The 22276-nt window shown below is 46.3% G+C and overlaps 1 protein-coding gene across 4 annotated transcripts in view; it reads left to right on the forward strand.

Annotated features, from left to right (window-relative positions):
- Nucleotides 1–2751: 2751 nt before the first annotated feature.
- Nucleotides 2752–22276, forward strand: part of SUSD6 (sushi domain containing 6) — a 91233-nt gene continuing 71708 nt past the window's right edge. For 2 of the 4 annotated variants that reach the window (XM_082317678.1, XM_082317682.1), the window contains exons 1-2: nt 2752–2877; nt 10267–10353. The gene's annotated coding sequence lies outside the window, so the exon portion shown is untranslated. Of the gene's footprint in view, nt 2878–3694; nt 3778–6070; nt 6184–10266; nt 10354–22276 lie in introns of those variants that run through there. The other 2 variants (XM_082317680.1, XM_082317679.1) reach the window with 2 other exon arrangements.

Here is a 22276-nt window from a genome sequence, read left to right on the forward strand (position 1 = left end):
GGGCAAAGCGCGGCATGGGGTGCCCTGCTGCCCCCATGTTTGGGCAGCCCTCTTCTCCTGGTCCCCTGCCAGCAAGTTGCAGCCTGACCAAATGCCTGCCGGTGCCTCTGCCAGGAAGGAGCGTATTGATGGGCTAAGACTTGTGTGATAGTAATGCTCCTTCTGTGGAATAAAAGCAACATCCATAACCACCGGATAAGAAATTAATTGCTCAGTCAGATGGGGCTGCACAAAATAAGCGTGCTTCGACCTTACGGTGAAGTTTGGCAGCTTTCATGCTTTAAAATTTCTGCTACACAAAATTAAATGTTTCAATGAATTATTTCTTTTCATTTCTATTCAAGCCACCTGAAAGCCTTTGAACATCAGGAAAATTGTGCCAAAATACCTGGGTTGAGACCATAAGCTTTTTGCCTGTGGGAGAGGCGCTCTGGTGGTGGCAGCTCCCGATCTTCCTTTATTGACACATGTGTAATAAAGGGAAAATATTTCACCTCCCTGTTCAGAACCTGGAGCCTGAAAAGAATGGAACCAGTAGGTCACAGGCACTGGGCTGTGAAGAGGGAAGTACCTGTTTCGGGGGCAGCTGGTGGCGTTTACTTCCTCTGAAGCATCGGCTGTTGGCTAATGCTGGAAACAGGGTATTGGATTAGATAGATCAGTGGTCTGATGCAGTATGGCAAATCCAATGTAAAAGGCATTAGTTAATGTCTGTGCAATACTTTGGACATATAAGATAGTCTGTAAATGCTGACTTCTGTGGTTCCATGATAAACAAAAAACCAAGTACAGTCCCAATAGTGTATCTGAGGCCCCAAAGGAAGAGTGTAGTGTTTTTTATTATGGCTTGATACAGTTATAAAGAGAAATAGGTATGAATGAGAATTAAGGAAACAAAGTCTAGCACAGAAATGAAAAAGTACCTCTAAATATTTAAAAATGTTAACTGGTTGAACCTGAAAATGTGAACCAGCCTCCAGTGAGAGGCCATTTTAGTGTGGATTTGCCAGGAATTGCACCTTTCTGTGTGCGCTAATGCCCTGAGCAGAGGGAGCAGCGTGGCAGCCTCCTCACCGCTTTTTTTTCAGAGGTGTGTGGGTTTCTGAACTCTTCCTCCAGGTCCAGGAGAGCTGCACCAACAGGTCAAACCAGAGCAAATGCAAAGGTGGAAGGGACAGAGTGAAAATACTGGCCCACGTCCAAGATTTCACAAAAAGAGCAGCTGTGTGAATCGGCAGGTTTGTGTGCAGCTCTAGCTCCCGCTCTCTTCCTTCCTGCCTTCAGGCACGTGTTCCGGATGACCATGTAGTTTTTTCCTGCTTTTTGGTTTTGAAGTGCTTACAGGGGGAGTATTTATAGGGAATGTTTTGTCATGTACTGTATTCATCTACATCCGATCAAGTGATGGTAAGCCATTTCTATAGCCTATTATGGGCTTTTACTATGAACGATCACTGTGCTATTGCAGAAAAATAGGAAAAGTAAACTTCCCTCCACCTTTCCAGTAGAGCTACGTATGCTTCGCCCCCCCATATAAGAGGGAGAACAGCTTACTCTCCATAGCAAAATACGAATAATGTAACAGATCTATAGAAGGTAAGTGTTAATTCAAGGAAGAGAAAGGAAACCAAAGAAAGAGATCCTTTTTGATTCCCTGTGTGCACTGTTGGATACAGAAGCGTTGTCTTGGGAGAGGCCGTAAATAGGAGCTGAAGAGGGAAGAGGCGGCAAGAAGGTGTAGAACTCCCCCCTACACCTGCATGCACCAAACCCCCGTGGGCGCGCTCTCCTCCTCCAGCAACGGCTCGGCCTCGGACCTTCCAGCCAACAACCCGTCCCTGCTGGTGCCGCACAGCAGGACGCAGCCAGGTGTGGCTTGTGTTTCCACAGGCCTGCCACCAGCGGGGCCCGGCTGGGAGGGGAGCCGAAGGGGCTGCCAGCAGGTATGCGGAGGAGACCGGGCAAGGGACAGGCTGACAGATGGACGCCTTCTGCAATAGCAGCTGCTGAGGGGCGTCAGGACGGCTTCTGTGCCACTGCTGTGGTACACTCACAGCGACATGCCAACGGCAGAGCCCCTTCCCTGCCCGAGTTCTGGTACGATTCACAGCCACAGCAAAGGCCATGGGCATCCCACTGTGAGAGAAACCCCTCCGCCTGGGAATGAAGGGGGGAAAACGCAAGGAAACGGCTTGGATTTTGCAGCAGCGTTCTCCCCTGCTGCCGCAGAGCTGTTCCTGCTCCGGGGGAAGAGCAGCAGAAGGCGGGAGAGGGCTCCAGCTCCCTTCGCGGCCGCTGTTCCCAGGCGCTGGGCCGACAGCGAGCGCCACGTGTCCGCGCAGGAGCGCGCCGCGCCGCGCGGCGAGGGCCCGCAGCGTTCCGGCAGGCCTCCAACAGCTGCAGTCGCTGCTCGCGGCGGGGCGCCCGCTGCCCGGCTGCGGCTCGTAAACCAGCAGCGGCAGCCGCCAGCGAGCGGGGCCTGGAGCTCCCCGGCCGGCTCCCGCCCCGTCCCCGTCCCCGTCCCCGTCCCACCCGCGGCCGCAGCCGCTCGCAGCGGGCGGGACGGCGGCGCCCCGCGGCGCCCCCCAGCGGCCGCGCCGCGACACCAGCCGCCGCCGCCGCCGCGCGGCCCCTTTAAGGCCCGCCCCGCCCCGCGCGCCCCGGCCGGCGGGGCGGGGCGGGGCGGGGCGGGGCCTGGCGGGCGGCGGCGGCGGCCGGGGCGTTGGGCGGGCGAGACGCCGGGGCGGCCGGGGCGCGCGGCCGCCGACCTTCAGCCCCAGCGCCGCGGCACCGCCGCCCCGCCGCCCCTCCGCCGCGCACCGCCAGCCCGCCCGCCCGGCCCGGGGCGCCGGCCGTGACCCGCCGCCGAGCCGCCCGGTGAGCCGCCGCGGGGGAGGGCGCGCAGCCCGCTCTGGGGGCCGCGCCGCTGAGGGGCCCGGCCGGGGCGCGGGGCGGGGGCGGCGGCCTGGCTGCGGCGGGGCGCGGGGCCTGCCGCCGGCGTGCGGGGGAGCCTGCGCCTGCCGGCGCGGGCTGCGCGTTTCGGCGGGGGCAGGCGCCGGCTGAGGCGGAAGGTCTCGGCGGCGCTTCCCCGGGCGCGGGGCGGAGCGGCCCCCGCGGGGAGAGCGGGGGATGGAGGCGGGGGGGGGGCCCGCCCGGCCGCCCCGCACGCGTGGCCCGGGGACGGCGCTTGCTTTCCTTGGGGCTGCGGCGGGAGCCCCTTCCCCGCCCGGGAGGCCGGCGCTGGGCTCCGCTGCCGGGTCCGTGACCTCCCGTCACCCGTGGTGCCGGCGCTCGCCTCCTGTCGCGGCACCGCGCCGTCGGGGGTAGCGGCGGCTGGGTTTCCTCCGAGGTCCGCGGTCTTGAAAGTGAGCGTTGGGGCTTGTGGGTCCTCCCTGGTGTGGGATGAACCCCGAGAGTAACAGCCGAGGGGCGTTCGTTGCCCTCTCCTGGTTCTTTTCCTGTAGCAGAGCTTGCGGGTGCGTGGGGAGACGGGGAGGAAGAGCGGTGCCTGAGAGGAAGGCGTTAGCGGAGGCCCTCCTGCAGAGGGTTTGACGGGAGAAACTTTGCGTTCGTTGGGGCTTCGTCTTTCCCTTCTTACTTACGGTGCCTTAGCAGCGCCTAAAGGTCAGAGCTCCCCTGGCAGCTGCCTTCCCACGTGTGCAGCGCCTGGGCTGGGCCCGCACGCCTGCCTCGCAAACCTGTCGTAAATCCCCGGGAGGATGGGGAGCTCCAAAATAGACGCGCGGGGCTTTCGAGAACTGAAAAGCAAAAACTGCTGTAAGTACCCCTAAAATTGAGTAAAAGATGAAAAAATACCGTAATAAATAGTTCTTACTTCGAATATATTTACTTAATGCAAGCAGTGACGCATTTTTTTCATCTTCGTAGTGTTCTTTTAAGCAGATTAATGCAAATACAGTAGTTTCAAGTGGGCTTATTCTCAAGGGGGTTACGTTATTGTTGGGAACGGACTTGATCTCCGTGTAGTTACAGTAGCACGGTTTTATTGGGTGGAAGGAGGTGAGAGGAAGTAAACATATAAATTAAAAATATCCTGGAATTGTCTTTGGAACGGTGGAGAGCTAAACCGGGCTGATGGGCAGAGAGGATTTCGCACTTGTCTGCTTGCGCTTCCTAGTGGCTTTTTGTGCGCGTTCCCATAAGCGCTATTATGTAATGGTGCTTCTCTTGGCAGGAGCCCATTGTCACCGTAATTCCTGAGGTTTCTGGAGCAATGCAGCTTGTTCAGGAGAGTCGTGGTCAGAACAATGGGAAGAAAAGTTCTTAAGAGGAGGTTTTAACCTCTTTAATTTCTCATGCGGTAGGACTAAGCTTAGGACATCTGGATCTCTTCCAGAGTATCTTTACTGTCCTCTGTTTCTTGTTCAGCTTGTCTTTCTCTTCTCCTAGGCTGCGCTATAGATATCAGGCACCAGCTTTCCACTTGCATCCTGTGTCGGGGGGGGGGAAGACATTGCCTCTCTCCTTTAATAATGGTAGTTTTTATATTTCTCTCTTTTGTGTTTTTTTATTTTCACTTTCCCCTCTGAACAGAAGCAGAAGTGATATAGTTATTTTCAGAGCACTTAACTGTTGCTTAGAAAAAAATACTTGAGATAATGGGGAAAGTCCCCTTTCCCCAGTCCGCATTGCCGGTTAGAACTTGTCTGTATGCATCAAAGAGAGGCAAAATGCCTAAGCAGAGAGAGAATTTGCATATTAAATGCCAGTGCTCTAAGGATCAGTGCTTTTGTGTCTGCAGTTTATCATTGATTTCATCCGCTGCCTCCTCTTCAGGTGTCTGTCATAAATTGCTTTGCAAGTCTGCCTTCTTTTCTTCTTTTTGTGCCACGCTATTTTTTGGGGGTATATTTCTATGGAGAAAGAATAATTCTTTCCAGTATTGTAAGCTGGTGGCCAGTTGCGGCACTGGCAGTTTTACAGATCACACTTCTGTTCATTTTATAACTTGCATGTTGTTTCTGATAGTGATTCTGTAAGCAAAACTTGGAGAAGAAAATAATTTCTTCCCCCCCCCCCCCCTTGTTTGGAGTTTCATCTGCCCTCTTAAATTGGCTTGTCCTGTTATAAAAATGAGTGGTTTATGGACCACTGGTGAAGAGAGTACTGTCCGAAAGTAGGAAGGTATGTTTCTTTAAGGGCCACTGGGATGAAGGAAATGTGCCGGAAAGACCTGCAACCTAATCTAACTGGCTTTTAAAATCGAAGATGATTGTTACCGCTTTATGGTGTTGCACCTCATCGTAGAGCAGAGTAGCACATGACAAGGGAGCCAGAACCTCCTCTTAGACAAGTCATTGTCAAAACCCAGGTGCCCTCATGTTCCTACTTTAAAGGTTGGGTTTTTTTGGTTGGTTTTTTTTTTTAATATGTAGATGCTTCAGTGAGGTCCAGGCCTGGGAAAGTACTGATCTGGAGGCAGAAATTTCCCAACCACATATTACTGTAGCAGAGACATTGATTCTGTCACCTTCTCTTTGCTTGTCATGCAAATTGACCACCTGTGGTCTTTGAGGAGGGCCCAGCGTCCTTGAGTTGTTCAGTGCACCGTGTCTCTGCTGAAACAGTTTCCAGACAGTTATCAGCAGAGTTTATATTTAGTGCAGCATGCGAAGGTGGACTGAAATGGCTGCTTTGAGCTCAGGAGCTGCCTGGGGAGTCAGCGAGCAATGGTTACTGAAGTCACTAAATGTGTGTCCTGCCTGTAGTGTGGTGATTTTGATGGGGTTAGTTCTGTGCTGTGATCATGGTTGTTTTCAGCTATTTTATTCCTGCCTGGAGAATTGTTTCAGCTCTCGGTAAGAGCAGTCTGCAGTGGTCTTAACCTCCGCTCCTCAGCTGTGCAACCTCTTAGCTGCAGCCTTGGGTTTCTGTGTCTGTGACTGTTCCTGTTGCATCACTTCTGCTTTTTATCAGTGTACTTGCTCACACCACAGCCATCTACTGCAGTCCTGCCCAAATATGTCTCTTGCTTGTTCTGCTTTCATGAGAAAGCAGATGTAAGCTGCTGGCCTCTGTCAGTCCAGGAAGGTTTGACGCTGCACCCGGAGTCTGTGTCAGGCCACTGCTGTCTTTTTTTGCCCTTTTGAAAGTTTGTATCTCTTCTTGCTAATCCGAGATCCTCCCGGAGAAGCCCATTGCCTGCCCATACCTGCTTGAAAGGTCAGTAGCTTGGAAGCCTTGCTTCAGCGTTTCCCCATCTGCGTCCTGTCGCGCACTCTGCCTGGTACAAGGGCTCCCTGCAGCTCCCCTGCCCTCGGAGCCGCTTGTCGGCTGCTATAGCCAGCTGATCCTAGCTGATCAGGCTTAGCTGGGAGAGAGGCAATCTTTCACTGGCAGGGCTGGGCCTGCTTGCCTGAAAGACTTGGTGGGGGGGTGAGGAGAGGCAGGAGGGATTGAATTCTGCTTTAGGAGTATGTAAATAGAAACACGAAGGCGTTTCCTAGAACAGGAAAAGGGAAAACTTAACCCGTACCTAGCAAAGATGCTTGCTTATAATGTGGTATTGGTTACAGTAGATTTCTCTTGCCAGAAATACAGTAGTCTGTAATTATGTTTATCTAGTTGTCATCACAAGTGTCATGTCTTTAGAAATGCCTTCATACATATTTAACCTCTGTTATGAAGCCGTTCTGGATACAAATGGAGTTACTTCAGATGTAACGATTTAACCCCCCGTACAGAGAGTAGTAGTTAGGGACAGGTAGAGGACTTCGATGAAGTGCTCTGCGTCTTTGCAAGTCCTTCTGTGTAATTCACCCAGCTTTGCTGTTCTGTAGTTATGCAGACAGTATCTTCCTTGACTCTGCTAGCAGGCTTGCTTGCTGAGCAGCTGCAAAAATTGATTTTAAGTTTAACCAGTGGAAATGCTTCCTATAAATTTCAGGAAGTGAGCTTTTGTATGTAGCAAGAAATATTTTCACCCGCCATTTGTGTGCTGTTTGTTTTGTTACTGAGTAGTGGCAGCTAGTGCTCTCTCACAGGAAGCTTAGTGTTCTCCCACGGCTTGCTTTGTGATGCAGTCTGCAAACCGGGCGTTTTCAAACTGAGCCTAGCGATGCTAATAAGATAGCAGTTGAAGCCTGGCCTGTTGTTTGCTTGCTTATTTATTTATTTTAAACTGATGATATTTGTGTGTGATAATTCAAGACAGTTTATTGAGGAAGCCCACACTGTCGAAGAGCTGCAGGACTAGAAGTTAGAGGTATAAAACCCCTCCCTCTTCCCTGCTGCTTCAGTCTACCCCTTCCCCCAGCTTCTGGCTTTCTCTGCCTGTGTGTTGAACGGCGGACGGGCTCCAAAAGCGGAGCGTACACTGAGAACCCTCCCCACAGCGCAGAGGGTCGATGTGTCTGGTGTCACGCTGGTGATTCCCCGGGGGAACGGCTATCCTGGCAACCAGCCCACCCAGCAGTGGGCTTGCTTCCTGGTATGAGTGAGTGTTAAGTGGAACGGGTTGGTCATCACCTCTGCAGCAGTAACCTTGTAGGCAAGGCAAAGTACAGCTTTTGGAGCTGGTAGAGCAGGGTAAAGGAAAACTGGCTTCTGGAAGTACTTCTATGTGGAAAATTAAATGCTGCATCATATTTGTGCTGTGGACTAGAATGGCTTTCAGTCCAGCGGTGTAAACTCACCTGCCATAGGAATGAGTTCCTTGTAGGTGCTTGAACTTCACTAGGCTGGAACGTGCACCATTTTAACCTCATGCTTAGAAGCGAACCAGTTTCAATACTCTGTGTCTCTGTCTGTAGCTTCCTTAGGTTCCACTTTAAAAGCTCCAGAACCATTTTGAAAACTTTAAAGCTGTTTACATTTTCCCTCAACTCATTTTCCTCCTGGTTTGTAATTAAACATTGCTGTGGTTTGCTGCTGTTCCTGTTTTTTTTCCTGCATTGGTTTAATGAGGTTTTGTAATAAAATGAGTGGGAATTGAAAGAATCTCTGATCAAAACCAAGTTTGCATCTTGTTTGGGAATGAAGACAGATAAGTTATGCTGGAGTATTGGATCTCTTTCTGCAGGAGTCTTAAGGGAGCATAAGTTTTAAGAGCGAAATCCCGTTGCTACATCAGTCTTCTTTTTGGTTGGGTTGTTTTGGGTTTTTTTAAACAAAAAAAAAAAATCATCCTCTAACCCAACAACATCCTCCCAAACCCCCAATTTCTGTAAGTGAGCTTGAGTGATGTTCTTACTCTATATAAAAATATAGATCTTTCAATAGCTAAACTTGCAGCTTCATTTTCAACAGCAGCTGTTAAAGGCAGCTTGCTTTGAAAGGAGCTATAGTTTGTATGTGTAGTTTCAAATGTATAGGTCAGTGAAATACTTGAATGACTCTGACCTATTTAAGATGTTTGGGTTTTTTTTTTTCTTCTTAGTAAATAACTTTGGAACGTCTTCAAGGAATAGATATTGAAGCAGCCCACACTAATACAATTATACTGTGGGGTGTGCCAGAATCTCCTTTGGGTATTGGAGCCTATTTGTGCCAATCGTTCTCACAAGGCATTTTTTTTTTTATTAGACCTAGTAAGGTGCTCTAATGTTAATTAAAACTCATTTAAATGAGGGATGGGGGAAGGTAAAGATGTATACTGGGTATGTGTTGCTCTCTAATGAGCCAAAAAGTGAAAGAAAGCTGATGTGCAGTGAAGACGACTTAACAGTAATTTATCATCCTCTGCTGTATGTGTGGGATTGATCATACTTGAAAGCTAATACAGAAACTGCCCCCAAAATAGCCTGTATAGGTTGTCCTTTGGTGTTGGTACACAGCCTGAGGAGAATCCCTTCTGTGCCAGAACACCAGCCTGGAAGGGTGATTGACATCTCTGCTTTTCAAGAGAAGTGTCAAAATTGCAGAGCATTGCTCAGAGGGTACGAAAGCTTCGCTTCTCCATCTGCTGCCGCATATGCCACTGGCGACCCACTGGCCATATGTGGGATCATCCTGAAAGCTTTAAACCCAGCTCGTCTCCGAGGGCCCCTCGCTCCTTTTGAAAATCCAAAAAGGGCATGCTGCTTGCTTCAGGAGAGGGAGGCTCCTGTTTTCCCCTTAGGAAAATCTAGTAGTATGTCTTTATAAAACTAAAGCGTTATTGCAAAGAGCTGTGTGATCCTGAAATACAGCAAACTGGTGCTGTGATGTGCAACAAAAACATGCTGGAGACTCATTGCAGGCTTTGCCCTGGCTTTGTGAGCAGGCACTATAAGACCGTAGAAGCCTACTAACAGAGATCCATTAAAAACTGCTTCATGGGTATGGGGAGCAGGGTTCTATGATCAGGGGTTGTGTCTTTTGGTAAGCATATGATTATTTAAGTTGAATGAGAGACACGAAGAGGAGTTTGCTAGGTTTACTTGTCATTTCATTAGCTGTGAGAACCTCCATCTCAAGTCTGTTTCTGGTTTGCTGTCTTGCAGGGTTAGCATGCGTCTGAGACTCAAAAAGCTGACATTTAAATGTGACAGTGAAATGTTTTAACAACAAAGGAGATCTTTAAGCAGGCTAGACAAAAACTCCTTTCAGCTGCACGGCTTTTACTTTCACTTTTGGATGACCATTTTGCCCAGTTCTCAGTTGGTTGCTGCGCTTTCCCAAGTGGAGAAGGTTATCTTATTAATAACCATCTTTTCTTTTTAAGTCTTGGAATTTTTAGTATTAATGCTGAGTAAAAAGGGTATGTGGGGGGGTAAGAGACAGTAAAACATACCTGTGTTTTTTTGGCACCATAGAAATGAATTTCCTTTCTCTTATGCTTGTTTGGGAAGTATGTATTATTTGTGATCCCTAGATTTTTATTTGTAGATGTGTATGTGTGTATCTGATGGCTGGACTTGATGCAGTTCTAATCTGTATGTCAGGTAACTTCTCAGAAGTTTCTGTCCCATTGGGGAAAAAAACCAATAACACAGCTTGAGTGCTGCTGAAAAACATTTTAAGTAATGCTCTGCTATGCTTGAAACTGTGATCTGTACTCTTTTTATACTTGAAATTTTTAAATGGAATGTGTGAGGGTAGTTTTGAATATTCTTGTTTTTTGGGTAACTTGTGCAGTATATCTCAAACCCAGATCTGAATTTTGCGGGTGGTGCCTGTACCTGAAGCATAGCTGTGTGCCTGTGTCCTAAAAACATAGTAGAGCTACTTCTGCTCCTCAGCCTTCCGTCTCTTTTATGTGACAGAGTTGCCCTTCTTATCCCCTATGTGTTCACAGCTAATACTTACTTTTTTGTGCATTCCTAGGTGTGTGAATCAACCTATTGTCACTGAATCATCACTTTAATCACACTAACTTGACAACCATTGTATGCCAGCTTGTGTCAACACCAGGTAAGATGAAAGCTAATGCTGTTACTTTATTTTTCCTCACTCTTTGTTTTTTAAACCTGTATTTTGTCCAAATGCCAGTGACTTTTCTGTAGACTAAAGTCAGAACGTGCTGCCTTCCATGTCCTCATCCTGCAACCAGCCAGCCACTTACTGTTAGCATTACTTCCCATTTCAAAAGCTGGTGTTCTAAAATGTTCTTAGGGTCTTACTGCTTTGTAGCCATGCCTTAGCCTTTTTCCTGACACCTCGGTTAGCTTGGTTTTTGTGGTGTTCAGATACCGCAAGGTGTGTTTTTCCTTGTGTTCTTCACTGCCTTACCGCTCTCTGGTTTTGCTGTGGAAACTGTTGAGCTCCTGCCTTCCAGAGTTAAGCATGCACGACAAGCCACTTGTGCTATCTGACCTTTTCTCTTGAACAGAAAATGGGTTTGTTTAGTTTTGATTTTTTTCCATACCCGCTCCCAAATGTTACCTTTGAAAACCTATCACAGAAGGATCTTTCTTGTGTATTTTATGTTTTAGTGGTAAGAAACTACCTGGATATGTCTTTCAGAGAACGAAACATAAAGCTGTTTTTTTGGACCTCACCCTTTTATCCCCCTTTAAAGAAGGGAAGTAGATTGGGGGAGGGGAGGTGGGGAGGAAATCCCTCTAATGCTTTCAACAAGGTTATTATCCAGTCCTCTAGGGGAGTCCTAGTGCTGACGAACTAATGTGAGCCTTTGTTCTGATGCTAATCAGAATAGGGATAATTCCTCTGACTACGCCCTCTTCCCCTCAGATCCCTCTAGCAGCGATAAGACATTAAGCTCCTTTGCTACCACTCTTCTTGCTGTGCTGGCCTGTTGTCCTTGTTTCCTGCAACTGCTACCTTGAGTGCAAAGGCTTGAGTTTTGAGGGGGTCTCATTAGGGGTGCTCATTTAAATCTGTTGAGATTTTTTTGGGTGCTCCTGAGTGCTACTTGTACACTTCAGTTAAATAGGTATCTTGGTGAATATGGGTGTGTGTTTGGTTTTTTTGTATCATTAAATAAGAAAAAAACTTTTTTTTTATCCGGGACACATTGGACTTGAATATAGTGGCATGTTTTGTTACATGTTGGGACATGTAGCCGAAGGAATGCAAGTCGACATGTAGCTGAAACTTAGAAGGTGTTTTTCCTTCTGTCTCTTCTTTCCTCCCTCCTTGGCCAGAGCAAACAAATATTGTTTCTCAAATGCTTTTAAATACCCTTAAAGAGACTAACTTCTAATCACTAGTTCAAAGAGCTCTAAGTTTTCTAGGATGAATGTGTATGCAACCTATGTATTGTTTTGATTTATGCCAATAATCTGCTCCCAGTCTAAAGCCAAACTGCACAGCAGTAAAGAGAGGAGCTTGAAGCCTAGGTATATAATGAAATATGACTTTGCATGTGATATAACACAAAAAAATAGTCCATTAAAACCGTGTCTCTTCACTAAATCTTATCTGTGGCTGTGGGGAAAGGGTGGGGGATGGTGGTGAAGATATTGGTTAGGTCTGATGTGTAATGATCACATCAGACAAAGCTGTTAAAAAATGTCTTGCAGATCAAGAAGGGGAGGGGAGAAGTGTACCGAGTTAGCCTCTTTAGCCTTTCTTTGGCAGTACGAAGCTGATGAGAAGCTCATCCTTGTGCTTCTAAAAGCAGGTCTCCTAGTATAGCTGTTGTTTGTGATAGTGGGTTCTCTGAGGATAGTTGGTGGCAATCCTCCGTGGATAATCTGTCCTGAGTCTGGCTGAGCTGGTCTTCTGGTGAATTTGTGAGTTTGCTGCCTTTCATTAGGGGCTCTTCTCTCTGCAGGGTGGTTTGGGACCCTCTTTACTATCAGTACAGAACAGAGGGACAGGAGGGATTTAGACAAGTTAAAGAACTTCCCTAGAAGACAGATTGATTGAGTGCATCCACACAGCTAGCATCTGCATATCAGTGCAATGCTCTCATAACGTTTCATTTTGATGGAGAGTGTTTTTTGCTAATGCAGAATTGGAAAAAGCCTGCAGTGATGGTATAAAAATCCAGTCTCTTTGCAAACTGCACAATTTTTGGCTATGTAGACGTGATGTCTAGAGCTCAAAAAAGTGTGTAAAAAGGTATTGGGGAGGAGGGGGAAAAGCCCCATCAGAAGATGCCCATCTGAGGAGACTGATTTAAAGTGTTTGGGGCAGGGGGTCCAGAGCTGAAATTTACCTTTTTGCTAGTGACTGTGGTGGGGAGTGCATGTTACAAAGGCCGTCCAGCATGGCTTCCTGATGCAAACCTGTGTGGAAGCATTAGCTGTGAGAAGGGGTTTAGGAGCACTTCCAAACAGCAATTGTTTTTTAAGGTTGATTCTGTTGACAGTATCCTGAAGAGACATCATTAATAGATGCAGTGTGACACATTTTATGTGGGTAAAATTATGGGCTAGGCATAACTGCGTTTGCCTAGCACTGTTAACCCAACAGTTGTTAAATCCCAGGAAATGCTTATTTTCAGGGCGGTGATTGCTTTTATGACCTGAAAATAAAAACTGGAAGGTGTGTGTGTTGTTGGTTTTCTTTTCTTTACTCTCAATTGGCATATGCAGGGCATTTCCTGCGAATAAGTGCCCTGTGCTTAGTTATTCATATGATATCACTTTTCAACATCCTGTTAATCTTTTGTATTTTGAAACAATTATCCTGAAATGGTGTGTGTGTGAGAGAGACCGCAGAGAAGTTGCGGTACAGAACACAGGATTCCTCTCCCCCATTATTTTTATCCCGTGAAGTGAGAACAGAAGGAGGATGGCAGAAGCATTTCTGAACAGCTCCTGTGCAAAGCTTCCCATAAGGCCTTGAATGCTCTCTAACCTGAGCTTTCTTGTCTGTTCCCCCCTTGTCTGCTTGAACCATTTGTAATGTGGAAAGCCTAAAACCCAAGCGCTTGTAACAGTGGTGTCCGCTCTGGGGTTGGCCAGCATTCGCCTGCATCCCTTCATATATATTGGGGCTTCTCCTTTGTGTGTATTTTGACTTGTTTTTTCTTTGTCCAGGTTAGTATTTCCTTTTCAAATGGTGTGCTGTAGCATGAAACTCCAGGGACATGTAGCATTGTTGATCTTGAAAATTAAAGAAACAGTACAGAATGATTGATCTGGTTTTTCTCCCCAAATATTTTCTTTCTGCTCCACTGATAGGAGGCCAGAGGGGACTTCCTCTGCCTGTTTCTTTATGTACGAACTGAGGGTTTGGATTCTAGATGAGAGTGGGTTGGGTTTTTAGTGGATTTTTTTGGTGTTTATTTTAAGGTAACTTGAGGAGCAGCTTAACCCTTGTGACTCTCTGGTTTAATCTCTGGTAGAGAGGAAGGAAGACGGGTTTTCAGTGGCCACCATATCCTGGAGATGGTATGTTGTTCCACTGAAGCTATGACAATTGCTTCTTCCCACCTCCTCCCCACTTTCCCCCAACATTTTGTGGAACAGGCACTTCCTGATTTTAATTTTTCATCTGTATTTATCCCTCATTGTGAAGCTAGAGTTTTTAATTAGCATAGTTTAGTCATCACCTAACACATTGCAAAAAGGCTCTTGGACTTTTGATGTGACAAACAACTTGCTGTGTGAGAGATTGGGAAGAAGATTTTCCCCCCCATAGCCTTGTGCTCTCTGGCCGATTTCCCTCCAGCTCTGTTACCTTAATATCCAGCTGTGTTTACAGGTACAGCTTAGTGTCTTGGGGAGTGCTTGGTGATCAGTTATCTCCCCTGACCTTGGAGTGGCAGGTTGGAACCCAGCATTACCTGCAGGTGCTATTTCCCTTCTGACTGTAGTAGGGATCAGGCTGTGACCATATGCTCCCTAAACAGGAGTTGCAGCGAGGCAAGATGGGTTTACGTGGGATGTATAGATTGAGGTACTTCTCCTTTACAAGGATGGATCCTGCAGATGAAAATGAAGGCATGCCTGGGGGAATGGGTGTTGCCAATGTCCTTACTGTGGCTGTTCAAGGAAATTGGCATTATAGCTGGTCTACCATCTCACTTGCTGAAATCCTCTCTTCTCTTTGCCTCTTCTTGCTGGGCTCCGCAGCTCATGACAGAAAGCAGCCTTCTTTAGTTCAGCAAATCTGTTGTAAGAGTCCCAAGAAAAGACAGCTGTTTGTAATGGGCATCAGAGCTATTGATATGTAACTCACTTTTGGGGCAGGGACTTGCCTCTGTGTTGGTAGAGTAGCAGTTTTATGGCAGTGAGAGCCTGGGATGAACTCATGAATATGAAATACTTATCTGAAAAACAACTTGCTACAGAAAAATCTCCTGTTTGAGATTCTGTTCTCCTGAAGGTAGGCCTGTTGCAGAATAGGTTGAAATCTGTCAGTGCCCCTGTTTTTTGTTTTAAATGATTCACAGGAAACACACAGATTCTTCAGAACGACTTGGGTGGTTGTTTTCTGGTTTTTTAACTAAAACCAGGCTGCCCTGCATAAAGTGTGATGCAGCACAGGGAGATAGGAAAGGAGATGTGTATTGTACTTGCAAGACTTTTGAAAGGGCCTGAACACTGAAGTTGGAAGGAGTTGAAGCATTTGAATCACTGAATGTTAACAGTTGGCACTAATATGCTTCTGATCTCTGGCAACACAGCTGAGAAAATAGACCTGTTTGCTCCTTGTAAGTCAATCTCTGTTGCCTTGGTTGATTTGTGTACCTGTGCCCGGTCTTTTCCACCATCTCCAACGGTGTACTAGTACGTTGGTTGGTGCTGACTAAAGAGGAGGACTTGAGTCAGAAATACTGCTGCTTACAGAATGATGCACGTGCTGCAGCCTCTCTAAGCATTGTTCCAGACAAGCCTTGCTGAATTTGGGATATGTGATAAGATTTTTTTTTTTCTGAGGTATGCAGTGGCAAGCAACCGTATTTGCTAAAGCAAGCTGGTATTTTATAGTCCTTCTGCACTGTGCATTTAATTGCTGCATAACTGATTCCTGCTGTCTCAAGCATACATTGATTTTTCTTTTTTTATGCCAAGTGTTTAACAGGCTCCCAGTACATAGGGGAATTTTGCACCCTTTTTCTACTTAAAGTAATACTTGGAGCTGTTGAGAGATATTATTCAGCTTAGACAATACAGTACTGTGTCTTAACAAGGGCATGTGCGTATCCTAAATTCTGTGAAGATATAGCTGGGCACTGTCAAGCTGCTCAGAGAAGTTCAAGGCAACGGTTTCTTCCCTTTCAGCACCTCACGCTGGGTGTTCAATTTGTTTAATGCCCACAAGTGGTGAATTTTATAGAATGGATACAGTAAACAGTGCAGAGGGGTTTTTTTTGTCTTCCAAGCCATGAAGATCAATATTGCGTGTAAAATCAGTAAATTCTATCTAGATTTTTGTTTTCTTTAGGACTCAACGATTATCTTAGCCTTTCTTGTCTTTGAGGTCTCCTCTGTCTCCTTTTTGGCTGTAGAGCCAAAAATGTTGTATGTGATGATGGTAGAATTTGCTGTAAGCGTAGAAGGCAGCCTGTTTTTCAAGTTGAAGCAAATTTTTGGAGGTAGCTGAGGTTAAGGAGGAGCCAATAAGATATTTTAAGCAGGCTTTTTGAAGCTGGCTTAACTCATTAGTTATACTGGGATGAGCCCATGAATTCAGTAGAGTTATTTCAGACTTGCACTGTGAGGGTGATTGCTGTTACAGCCTCTGTACTTGATGTTTGAAAGACTACTGTGGAGATCCTCTCCCCTTTTTGGTGAAGAGAAGGAAAATAAGAATATTGCAAACACAGTATGTGGAAACCCTTGGCGAGTGTGACACTGTGCCTGCTACCCAGGAATCGGATGCTGAGAAAGGTATTTGACTTAAACTGCCTGTGAGAACAGAGGCTGACAGCTCTGGAGGCTGAGGCTCTATTAGCCTCTAAGAAAAAAAACGAGGGGAGGTTAAGAAAGTGATTAGTGTAGGCAGCGTTAATGCAGGCTTTGTATAGTGCTGTGAATGTTGTGTAGTTGTTACCCAGGCTTCTCTACATGCGTCCTGCCTATCAAAGCCTCTAGCATCTGCAGGAAATGGAGTAGTGAGCTAGATGAGCTCATTTCGATCACGTGTGAATTCTTGCACACCAATATCTGTGTTAATTTTTGAGGGTAGATCAGTTTCCTTAGCTATGTATCCATCTGTAATGGAGATGTAATCTACAGTGTGTTAGGCGGTACTCTGAGGTGGGGACACAAATCACAATTAAAGGCCAGTAGCATGTGATGGGGGAAGGTAGGAAAAATGAAAATACAGAAAAATGTAATTAATTAAAACTGAACTAAGCTGTTTCTTTTATGTGAAGCTACTCCTAGGAAGGTGATGATCTGAGTATATTTGGGAAGACAAAGCTCTCAACAATTTACCAGTCTCCCGGTGTCCAGGAACTAGTTCTCAGAAGAGACTATGTTGCTTAGCTTCCTGGTGAGAAGGAATAGCTTTGGTTGTGAAAAGTCAGAGTAATAAAGGTTGGACCCTCTGGAGCTACTATAGACCCAGCCTTCTGCTCAGAGCAGGCACTTGGGTTGTGTAGATCTGGATACGAGGGATGGGTCTGAATGTCTTACCTCATGGTTTGGCCTATATATAGTAGGTGAGTGTCCCTCATGGGACTTTCCCTCAAGAGAAATGCTGAGCTTGGTTCCTGACTAGCAAAATCACTGCTACTAGCCAGAGAACAACAGGAGGCTCAGAAGAGGATTGCAAAGGCTTCTCTGTTCCAATCCATATGTTTAGGCGATATTCAGCTGGCTGCTGGGGTCTGGGCTTTGAGACCCTTTATTATTATTTCTGTCTTTTGGAGAATCTAGATCTACGAAGAAGTGGTAAGAGGTTGTAGGTGTCCTCTCAAGAGAAATTGTTACATTTGTTTAACACAGGGGGAAGGAAAATTTCTTCCCTTGAGTTCTTGTCTTGTATAAAGTAAAAACGTATTTGCCTGCCCAAATGTGACAACTTCTCTCCCTCCCTTCCCACGCTCCTTCACCCTCCAATGAAAGCATGTATTCCAGGATGTACATGTCTTAAAATAGATAAAACATTTCCATCCTTACAAACATGATGTTTTCAAACACCACTGCAGTCTCTCATGCTGTCAGTGGTACACCCTGGGGGGTACGGGTGTTACTATTTGGCCACAGGTTTTTGCCTTTAGGCTGTGTTCAGCAAAAGAAGTTCTAAGTAAATTCAGTCCAGTTTACTTTGTGTTGGTATTAAAAGCTTAAAACCAATTCTCTTTCCTTGGTATTTCTGTGGAGGAGACATTGCTGGAGTGAGACTTGCTTGGATAACTTGGCTGTGTTTTATAGGTAACCCTCTGTAACCCTTCTCTGATGTCTTCTGGAATAAGAGGAGCTAAAATAGCTAAAATACAGGAGCAAAAACTCATCAAGTAAAAATGATATGTGGATTTACTTTCACAATAATGACCATTTCCAGTGCAATAGGGTGTAATGTGCGGCTGCTGCATGCCTTGCACTGTGGTGTGCGACTTCATTATGTTGTGGTTTTCCCAATGTGTGGCTGTAAGGTTGCCAGGCTTTCAGCTGCTGGTGTAGGTTTGTGCCAGACACGCCGGGCACACGAGGAGGTGGTGACCTGGTACGTGTATGGGGCACGGGTGGCCGCGGGGAGGATGAAGGTTTATGTACTGTACTGGGCGGGGTGGTAGGCATTGGTTTTACTGTAGCCGGACACAGAAGTCTTTATTTGTTTAGTCATTTGGTCTCAGGTTAAGTGCCAAACTTGGGAATGCAGGGCTGCTACCTGGCCTGGAAAGAAAAACAAAGTCTTAATGTGGAAATGCTGTTCTCGGGTGGAAAATGTTAAGGTAGAAAGAAGCAGAGAGGAGTCTCTGCTGCTGCCACTGAGCCAGTGGTGGCCTCTGGAGTGCCTTACTCTGTGTTTGGTGTTGCAGGCTGTGGAGATGCGTATTTTGCTGTAGTGGGCATTAAATAAACCACTTGATTTATCTAGAATGCAAACATGCAGTGATAGCTATACCATAGGGGAAGATTTGCATGAATCTCTGTTGAACAAAAGCCCAAGATACTTTGTCCTGTTTTTTTGGCTTGAAATACCAAATGCCTAAGTTTGAGGGTGTGCTTGTCTTTGTTCTGGGGCAAGGTGAATTTGGGGATCTCTTCCTGCGGTAGCACTGAGCTAGATGTTATCTCCTTTTGCATCAAACGGAAGCACTTCCTTGCCAGGCTTCATTGGGCAGGAGAGCCGAAATACTTGGTGTTCAGAAAACAAAAATATCCTGTTGCTTTGGGGTTTCTGAATGTCTAATGAGCAGTGACTACTTAAAGGGACTTGGTCAACTGGGAAATCCTACCTTTGAGAAATTTCTCTATATCTGTTTATGTAAGATGATGAAAAAGTTCGGAGGGTGAAATGTTACTATGTCCTTTCAGATCATAGCGTGCCCACTGACATAGGCATGGTCATTTTGATATCCCACAGAATAAATCTGCTCCTCTCAGAGTTGAAGGCTTGCTATGCTTACGTTTTTCTTCTCTGAACTGCGTGAGGTAATGAGCAACTGAGCCATCATGAGTCTAAAGTTCAGACCATGGCAGAGCAGCTTGGGGGCATCTCTTAATACCTGAAGCTCCTTTTAATTTACAGAGGGGGAAAAAAAATCCTTTAATTACTGGGTGGATGACAAATATGAGGATCAAAGTGAGCCTTTTGAGGCAAAGCTTACCTGGTTATAAACCAGAAGTAACTGTGGCTCTCATTGCTAATGAAGTGTAATGTTGGGACTACAGAGCTAAGAAGGCAGACTTGGGAAAAGACAATGTGAAAGACTCTTTTATTTGTCCTGTGAAATACCAGCCTTTCTCCCTCGGCCTCCTTACCCTCAGCAGCAGACAGGTGCCACGTGCAGAGTCATTTTGGCCACTGCCACTGCCTCTTCCTGCAGTCCTGTTGCTTGCGTTGGGGGCACCCACGTAACTGCTGGTCTGTTCTGACCTTTTCTTCTCAGGCTTACCCTGCTTCATGCCCGAGAGTGCTAAGGGGACACCACGTCCAGCTCTGGATTCAGGTGATCCTATAATGGATAGTCTGTCCCAAGTTCCACACAGGAAAAAAATGGATTTTGTTTGTCTCCACAAAATCCACCTTTTCTGAAAACAGTAACAAGGTTGCTGTGGTTTGATGGCCGTTAGCCACAAGCAGAGTTAATGATACTAGTCAAAAAAAGAGCCTAGAAATGTTTGCTATGGAAGTCCGTATTTAATCTCTCCCAGTGGCCTTTGATTTGCTTAAAGCTGTGCTACAACCTTTCTGATTTCCAAGACTATTGATTGCTCCCTGTGTCTGAAAATGCATTTAATTCTGTGATGCTTTTGCTGGCAATAGGTCTTTCTTTTCACATGGAAGAAATGTAGACTATACATCTTGCTAGAAATTGATGGGGAGTAACTCCTGGTGGCATGGAAAATCTTATATAAGAACAACATAAGCCATGTGCAGAAGTCTGGGTTGCGAAAGGCTTTAAAGTCAGAAGCCTGCATCCAGCTCTCAGCTTCCATAGGAGGTTGCTACCCCACACGAGTGCACTGTTTCTGCTGCTCTCTGGTGCAAAGTGTATCCTTTTCTAGTAGGATCATCAGTAAATGAAATATGTAGGGAGGGCAAAACATGGAAAAAAAATGACGCTTCATTCTACAAACTTATCATCAAAAGCTGGCTTTTATAAGCATAGAGATGAAGTTCCTAGTCCTAAGATGAGACTGCTAGCTACCTCTCTCAGTAATTACTTAGCCTCGCAAGAGCTAAAATTCAGATACTCCATCTCTTTCTCCCTCTGGCACTTTCTGGCTGTGAGGCTGTTAACCAGACAGTTGCTGTCTGTGTCTCTTCTGTGCTGTATTGCTTTTCCCCTTACTGCTTGTGAGGAGGCTGAAAAAGCCTTGCTGTCTCAGTAGCGGACTTGAAGTCCACATGAGAGCTATACACCAGGTACCTGGGAGACAGCCTCTTTATATTCTTGTAAACAAATGCTTGGCTCTGCTGGAGACCCTTGTGGATTGCTCTTTATGTAGGAATGTTCATCTCTGGGTTTCTTGCCTGAATTCCCTTCCATGGGCAGAGAGCAAATACAAAGTGAGATGTGTGGGTCGGGGCAATAGTATACCTGGACTTGGACTGGAGTGTTTTAAAGGGATGGAGTGGGGAGACTGGTACATGTTGTGACCTGGATGGATCTGGGAAGTAATGCTGGCACTAGTTAATCTGGCCTGTCATTTTCCATTTTATTTGCTCCTGGCACTTGATTGTCAGAGCAGGCTTTTATACTGTGTTCTCTTTGTGGCTTAGGCTGCTCAGCACTGCTGTAAAATCCTTCTAATCCTTTTTGCCATCCGTCTCTTGCAACGAAAATGCAATTGACAAAGTGAATACTTGAATTTCAGAGAGCAAGTGGGGATTCAGGTTTGGGAAGAATGAAGAATCAGCAAATACAGCAAGACCTTGTTGGGACTGAGGGACTCTTACAATAGGTGAATTAACTTGTGTGCTGTATCTTGACAGCTGTTGAGGAACTTTGCTACCACCAGGGATCTTATCTCCTTGCACAAGACGGTCGCAACTAAATGATACTCACCAACAGGTGCTCAAATAGAAAAAGACCTTATTGATCTGTTTTTTAAGATACTTCTGTATCCTGTGTTATAACTTCGCTGCATGGCAGACCCGTGTGTGGGATCATAGAATTGTTAAGGTTGGAAAAGACCCTTAAGATCATCGAGTCCAACCGTTAACCTAGCGCTGCCAAGTCCACCACTAAACCATGTCCTCAAGCACCACATCTACCCTTCTTTTAAATACCTCCAGGGATGGAGACTCAACCACTGCCATCGGCAGCCTCTTCCAGTGCCTGACTACCCTTTCTGTGAAGACGTTTTTCCTAATATCCAACCTAAACCTCCCCTGGCGCAGCTTGAGGCCGTTTCCTCTCATCCTATCGCTTGTTACCTGGGAGAAGAGACCGACCCCCACCTCGCTACAACCTCCTTTCAGGTAGTTGTAGAGAGCAATAAGGTCTCCCCTCAGCCTCCTCTTCTCCAGACTAAACAACCCCAGCTCCCTCATATTAGTAGTACTGCTGAAGTACAAGCTTTCTCAGCTAGTGTGCCTGTGTTCTGCAAGATATTAGAAAGCATTGCTGCCATGTGTCTGGCCTCACATTTGTTGAAGAAAGATGTGTTCTTGGGTGCTCTGATCTGAACCAACTGTGTTGGTTGCAGTTCTGGGCAGTGCTTTCAGGCATTGAAGATGGCTTCAGGATAGCGGTTGAGATTTACTGTGCTAAGCATGCTTACTGCTGCCAAATGCCTCATGGCTCCAGAGTGTTACTGTAATCTGCTAGTGACAAAACTGGTCTTTCAGTGTTGCAGCTCTGACTGGGCTGTGGATAAACCAGGCTTGTGTTAGGGCTAAGCAAAACTCCTGCAGGAGTGTTCTCATCCTCCTCATTCTGGCGTCCTGTCATGAAAAGTGCTCTGAGCTTGACTGTCTGGGCCAGAACACTGGCAGCACCAGTTCTTCGGAAAGCCAAATCTGGACTGGGGATGGTGGGGCTGGAACAGTGGAAGGAGAACAGGCATTTTCTCTCTTATCTTGGAAGGAGTGACCTATTACTTTTGCTTTTAAATATGAATGAACTCATTCTCTGTACCTCAGTTACTGACCATATGGTATTCCTGGTAAAAGTAGCAGATGTTCCTCTCTTGCTGTGTTTTGCTTTGTTACACAAATTCCCTTTGTTTTCTTTCTACACTGTCTGCAGCGGGCTGTAATGGTGTTCAGCTCCAGTGTATCAGGTTATTGCCCTGAATTTCTAAATGTGCATTTACAAGTAAGGCGGGGGCTGCATAAACTGTTGCTTGGGTTT

This window comes from Platalea leucorodia (assembly GCF_965183815.1).
Source record: "Platalea leucorodia genome assembly, chromosome: 7".
NCBI lineage: Eukaryota > Metazoa > Chordata > Aves > Pelecaniformes > Threskiornithidae > Platalea > Platalea leucorodia.